This window comes from Dromaius novaehollandiae, chromosome 22, assembly GCF_036370855.1.
Source record: "Dromaius novaehollandiae isolate bDroNov1 chromosome 22, bDroNov1.hap1, whole genome shotgun sequence".
In the NCBI taxonomy this organism is placed as follows: domain Eukaryota; kingdom Metazoa; phylum Chordata; class Aves; order Casuariiformes; family Dromaiidae; genus Dromaius; species Dromaius novaehollandiae.
The window spans coordinates 48,588-55,987 of record NC_088119.1 but is presented as its reverse complement, the minus strand read 5'-3'; positions in this window follow the sequence as shown (position 1 = coordinate 55,987).

Sequence of the window (7,400 nt, the reverse complement as noted above, 5' to 3'; positions counted from 1 at the left end):
ACTTGCCCCTTTCCTTCCGACAGTATGATTTGGATTTCTCTGCACTCCACATGGACAGTCACAAGCGTAAGAGCAAGAAGAAAAAGAGCAGACCCATCAAGAAGCTGGAAAGCTGCTTGGAATGCTCAGATCCTCCTTTCCAGAAGTACCCACGGGAGGAGAAGGGAGACGGCCATCCTCCAGACGGCTCTTTATGGGAACAATACAGCAACCATGGCAGTAAACAACTCCACGGGGCGGGCAGCCTTCAAGGGCTTGCGTCAGGAAGGCTGTGCAGTATGCCCTGGCTTCCAAATATTCTGCCTCAATTGAAAAAGACGCAAGTTTTCCTCGTGTGTGTGTTGGTTTCCAGTTTTGAATGGTCACTAGGAAAGAAGGCAAAACTGCCACCAAATGTCACGTCCCTAAGGTCTACCGTGGGTCAGGAGAGCAGGTAGCTGTGTCCTGCTCTTCTGCACAGTACGCCCGTCCTAGCACGCAACGGACAGGCGGTGGCTTTTCCTGGGAGGCTTTTGGAAGCCTCCCTCTCGAGGTCGCTCCAGTCCCGGAGTCACAGCGCACGTCAAGCTGCGGGCAGGCTCAGGTCTTTGCTGTTTAGAAAGCAAACCGCTGAGCAGATGGGTTTGTGCTGAATGTCATGACAGGGAGTGAGCCTGCTTCCTTTTGTCGTTCAGCTGCAGAGCTTGAGGACGGGAGCCGTCAAGACTGACTAAGCTTACCATCTACACCACCACTTACCATCCAACCCAACAGAGAGCCGTTCTCCAAACAATGCTAACCAATCCGAGCTTGAAGAGTGTTCTCAGAGCAATAAAGTTGCCGTCAAAACAAAACCCAGTCCTTGGCAGTGCTTCAGATTTCTGTGCGGAATTTCACCATGAAAAGCAGAAATGCTTTTTTCCCAGTCCTTTTCCCTTAGGCGTCCTTTTCTAACAGGTGCCGGTAATGCCGACGGGCGGCAGAGATCGCGCTGGCACACGGGGCCTGGCAGTAGCCAAGGCGCGAATGGGGCGCCGCAGGAGCGCCCGGCAGCAGTGCGGCAAGCAAGTCGCTCTGTTGCTCGGGCAGGTGAAGTGTCAGCACGGCTGCTCAGAAGCTGCTAGCGCTTCCCTGGGCCTGGGTGGCGGGAGCGAGGCTGAAGGGAACTAGTGATGTCTAGCAACTGCCTAAGGTAAAGGGAAATCGGCGGAGGCCCAGCTGGAGAATGACAGGGTGTGTTGGGGTGCAGGGCCACTCACAGGCAGCTGGTGCTGACAACACAGCCCCGTGCGGCCATCGCAGCCAAAGCAGAGGTGCCAGACACACCAAAGTGGGGAAGGGATGCAAAGAAGCGGGGCCCAGCGGGGACAGAGGGGCTGTGCCACGGCCAGAGTGAATGGCAATGTTCGGGGGAAGGCGATTTCTGTCAGCTTATGCCTGATAGAGCGTGCTTCCCTTGTTAAAGAATAGCGAACTGAAACTGTCTAGAGTATGTTCTAAGTATGCCAAAAAAAAAAGGTTTGAAAGTCTTAAAAAAAAAAAAAAATGCTCAGTGATATCAGTCCGCACCACCTGAAATACAAGTGCCTGGTATACAGCCTGGGGACGAAGTGTTAGTTAAAGTATTTCCACAAAAATCCAAGTTAAAACCTGAATGGAACAGTCCATATACTGTCATACTATGTTCTTCTTTTGCTGTGAAAGTTGAACTGTACTTGTATATGTTGAAAAAGGATGTGTCTGTGTAAGAACACTTTGTAATCTTACAGAGAGCAGTGTTGTAGATACAAGTAATCACTCAAACATTTGTATTTGTAGCTTTACCCCAAATTATGGGATGCAACTGTTACAATCTAATTATACATTGAGCCAAAATTTACTCCCTATCCCCATTGGAATGAATCTTATGCTAGTAAAGAAACTACTACAATGCGATGATTTGTGTTGACTGCTAGAATGCACCCGGAACAATGGACAAAAAACTCTAATCACCATTCATTGTGATGCGGAAGAGATACACCACGTCTTGGAAAGGGTAAAGAGGGACGGAGAACATCATGGCTGGGAAACTCTTCTAGGATGGTCACCGACTGCAACAGGGATTTATAATCACGTGTTGCACCCGGTAGTAGTTGTGTTCAGTTTAACTGTGTTATGCCTATTACTTACAATTATATTATACATAAGATTATGGAAAGCGATAGTACGCCTCGAAAGGCTTTGAGAACTCTGTTTAAAAGATTAACGGATGCTTCATAAAAACAAAGGGGGGGACTGTTAAAGAATAGCGAACTGAAACTGTCTCGAGGTAGCTGCTTAGCACAACTTCTGTAAAACTTGCTTAGCATGAGTAGGTAAATTTGCTGAAGCCTTAGGCCGCACTTAGATAAAATAATGAACTTTTACTTAGTCCAGTAAGAAAAGGGCCTCAGAGCTGGTTCAAGCTGGGAAGATAAGGAAGGTACAAGCAGTCTGCATTCCTGTGTCTCACACTCCGAAAGGGAGGATGTCAAGGCTTTGAAATAAGACCAGCGCAGGGCATTAGGACCTTGAGGGGCAAAGCCTTAGCTCACTGCTGGGGCAGTGTTAATTGTTATGATTTGGAATCACCTCCTCCTTCTCAGGACCTTGAGAGACAATGGTAAGACGCAAGGAGAAACAAAGGTACAACCGTCAGCAGAAACCACAACAGTAAAGCTAAGGGAGAAAAACAGCCTGCCTAGGAGCAACGATGAGAGCCAATAAGGAGCAGGAGACCCCAGACCAAAAAAATTACTGTTGGTCTAACTACCGCGTGAGGGGTGGGAAACTTAATTGGAAAAAGCTATAATTGCCCAGGGATTTCTTTGTTTGGGCTCCCTCTTCGGAGGCACCCAGCTCGAGCTGTAATTACTGCATGTGCATCATTAAAATTTAATTATTTAATTTGCTTTGATTTGGCTCTGAACTTTCTTGCAGGAACCTAGGGTCAGACCCTGTTATGGTGCCCGGCGAGCCTCATTTCCATAGCAGTGACCTCACAAGCACAGCGAGCATCCATGGGCATTCCACTGGCCAATCAGGCCCTGAGGCTGCTGTGACCTCACTAGCACAGCCTGCAGCCATGGGCCTGACACTGGACTATGAGGCACAGGGACTGCTCTGACCTCATATGCACAGCCAGCAGCCATAGGCCTACCACTAGCCCATGAGGCACGGATGCTGCTGTGACGTCACAAGCACAGCTGGAAGCCATGTGCCTGCCACTCGCCTATCAGGCACCGATGATGCTGTGATCTCACAAGCACAGCCAGCAGCCATAGGCCTGCCACTGGCCTATCAGGCTCTGAGGCTGCTGTGGCCTCACAAGCAAGCACAGCCAGCAGCCGTGCCCTGATGCTGGCCTATGAGGCAAGGAGGCTGCTGTGACCTCGCAAGCACAGCTGGAAGCCATGTGCCTGTCACTGGCCTATCAGGCACTGATGATGCTGTGACCTCACAAGGAAGCCAAGGCAGCAGCCATGGGCCTGTCCCTGGCCTATGAGGCATTGGGACTGCTGTGATCTCACATGCATGCACAACCAGCAGTCATGCCCTGCTGCTGGTCTATGAGGCACGGAGGCTGCTGTGAGCTCACAAGCACAGCCAGCAGCCATGGGCCTGCCACTGCCCTATCAGTCACTGAGGCTGCTGTGACCTCACAAGCACAGCCAGCAGCCAGGGGCCTGCCACTGCCCTATCAGGCCCTGAGGCTGCTGTGACCTCACAACAACAGTGAGTAGCCATGGGCCTGACACTGGACTATGAGGCACGGAGACTGCTGTGACCTCAGAAGCACAGCTGGAAGCCATGTGCCTGCCATTGGCCTATCAGGCAATGAGACAAATGTCACCTCACAAGTACAGCCAGCAGCCTTAGACCTGCCACTGCCCTATCAAGCTCTGAGGCTGCTGTGACCTCACAAGCACAGCCAGGAGCTGTGGGTCTGCCCTCGCCTATCAGTCACTGGGACTGTTGCGACCTTACAAGCACAGCCAGCAGCCAGGGGCCTGCCACTGGCGTATCAGGCTCTGAGGCTGCTGTGACCTCACAAGCAAGCACAGCCAGCAGCCATTGGCCTTTCCCTGGCCTGTCAGCCACTGAGAGAAATGAGACCTCACAAGCACAGCGTCCATCCATGGGACTGCCACTGGCCTATGAGGCACTGCGTCTGCTGTGATCTCACATGCACAGCCAGCAGTCATGGGTCTGCTGCTGGCCTATAAGGCACTGGGACTGCTGTGACCTCACAAGAACAGCCAGCAGCCAAGGGCCTGACACTGGCCAATCAGGCACTGTGTCTGCTGTGATCTCATATGCACAGCCAGCAGTCATGGGTCTGCTGCTGGCCTATCAGGCTCTGAGGCTGTTGCGACCTCACAAGAACAGCCAGCAGCCAAGGGCCTGACACTGCACTATCAGGCACTAATGATGCTGTGACCTCACAAGCACAGCCAGCAGCCTTAGTCCTGCCACTGGCCTAGCCAGCTCTGAGGCTGCTGTGACCTCACAAGCATAGCCAGCAGTCTTTGGCCTTTCCCTGGCCTGTCAGCCACTGAGAGAAATGTGACCTCACAAGCACAGCCAGCAGCCAGGGGCCTGCCACTGGCCAATCAGGCACTGCGTCTGCTGTGATCTCACATGCACAGCCAGCAGTCATGGGTCTGCTGCTGGCCTATAAGGCACTGGGACTGCTGTGACCTCACAAGCACAGCCAGCAGCCTTAGTCCTGCCACTGGCCTAGCCAGCTCTCAGGCTGCTGTGACCTCACAAGCACAGCCTGGAGCTGTGGGTCTGCTGCTGGCCTATCAGGCTCTGAGGCTCTTGTGGCCTCAGAAGCATAGCCAGCAGCCACTGGCCTGTCCCTGGCCTATAGGACACTGAGGCTGTTGCGACCTCACGAGTACAGCCAGCAGCCAGGGGCCTGCCACTGGCCTATGAAGCACTGAGGGTGCTGTGACCTCACAAGCACAGCCAGCAGCCAGGGGCCTGCCACTGGCCTATGAAGCACTGAGGGTGCTGTGACCTCACAAGCACAGCCAGCAGCTGTGGGCCTGCCACTACCCTATCAGGCACTGAGGCTGCTGTGACCTCAGAAGCACAGCCAGCAACCAGGGGCCTCCCTCTGGCCTATGAGGCACTGAGGCTGCTGTGACCTCACAAGCACAGCCAGCAGTCACTGGCCTGCCACTGCCCTATCAGGCACTGAGGCTGCTGTGACCTCACAAGCACAGCCAGCAGCCAGGCGCCTGCCATTGGCCTGTGAAGCAGTGAGGCTGCTGTGACTTCACAAGCACAGCCAGCACCCAGGGGCCTGCCACTGGCCTGTAGGGCACAGAGGTCGATGTGACCTCACAAGCACAGCCAGCAGTCATTGGCCTCCCACTGGCCTATGAGGCACTGGTACTTCTTCCACCCCACAAGCACAACTTGCAGCCAGGGGCCTCCCACTGCCCTGTGAACCACTGAGACAAATGTGACCTCACAAGCACAGCCAGCAGCTGTGGGCCTGCCACTGACCTGTGAAGCACTGAGGCTGCTGTGACCTCACAAGCACAGCCAGCAGCCAGGAGCCTCCCTCCAGCCTATGAGGCACTGAGGCTGCTGTGACCTCAGAAGCACAGCCAGCAGCCATGGCCCTGCCACTGGCCTTTCAGGCAATGGCACTAGTAAATATCTGCATATATATATCTCATACACAGACACACATATATATCATACATATATATATATATATATCAAATATACATCATATATATCATATATGTATATCATATATGCATAGCATATATATATCATACATATATATATAAAATAGTAAATATCTACATCCAAGCTAATCATATTATGCCCTTTTTATGCACAGTAAAAGACTGAAGTAATTTTAAGTTGCTGCTTATCTGACCTGTTTTAAACCTCTACTTTGGGATAAGATGAACTGAGCCAGCGAAAGTCCTTTTGCTCTTTTCTGAATATAAAGGGAGCCTAAGACGACTAGACCAGATCTAGACACCTATGTTTCATCAAATACATCCTCCTTATAATAGCTGAAAAAGATGCTTGACAAAGAATGAAAACATGCATATAGGCAAACAGGTTGGAGCAGGAAAAGTTCATGTACCCAGCAGGTGGCAACACCAGTCTGGCAATGTCAACCACCACACTTGGATATTCACAGTCAGAAGACGAAATAGCAGTGGTGCAATGATGACCAGATAGCCTGTAATATGTAACGCCAACCCTGGGACATAAAACATAGAGGACATTGTGTGGATGTTCTCTCAGGGGATCAAAGAGATGCACAAGATATTCATTAACACAGAAGCCGTAAAAATAAAACAGAGTGAATGATATTGCCTAGGTCCAAAGCCTAATTAATCCATCTTCTTCTTCTATTTTTACAATAAGAAAGGATCTCTGTCTACTCACCATACGATATTTTTCTAAGGTAACCACTTGGTATTTAAAAAAAAAGATATCCAAGAAAAAAAAAGAATCATTGATATATTCTTGGCAAAAGTGAACAGGAGAAGACATAAAATTTCCATAGGCCATTAACCAGTTAACAGGTGACATGAAAGCAAACACTTCGTTATCCTGCTACGCAGCATCTCTGAAATAAGCAGAAAAGAAGAATCCCTGTATTTACATTTGATTCTAACAAAAAGTTAACTAGGTATATTGATACAGGTTATTAGCTACTAGATGCCATTATAAGTCACACCAAAGATACACAGCTAATTTCCAGGGTAATACAGAAAATGATTAGAAAATAGTTTTGTGTGTAATCAAGACTCTAGTGCCCCTGAGTGACATAGCAGGTTAACTGTTCACAGCAGACTGTGGACAACATTTTTGAATTGAAAGGCTGATGACGTCCTTCCCTTCCTCCATTGCTCTGTCAGAAACATTGGTAAAGACTATGGTAAATATTCAACTTTTAACGTGCGCTTCAGAAATAATGACGGCAGCAAATGTGTTTACAGGACAATGCTGAAGAAGATCAGCTATTTAAAGCATTCCTTTTCCACATACATAGCCACGCTTTCCCCCCTCTCCCATACAGTCACACTAGGAAGATTGAAACAGTAAGGGCAAGAGTGCTCTCTTGATATTAAGGCATAAACCGGGCAGAGGGAAGGGTAAGATCATAACTTTTTGTAATAAATTAAAATGGACCCATTTCCTACCATTCCAGTCCCCACTTTTTATATGCAAATAAGGCAGAAAAGTGGCAATATTCCAAATGTTCTATTTCCTGTCCTACATTGACCTTGCTAGTGTTTTAATTTGGAAAGGATGACCTGGCTGCTCATTTTCCACAGCTCATTGGAGCCATAAATAACGAGGTCAAGACAAAGGACAATGCACTGAGCTAAAGAATCAGTGCAAGCATCAAAGCA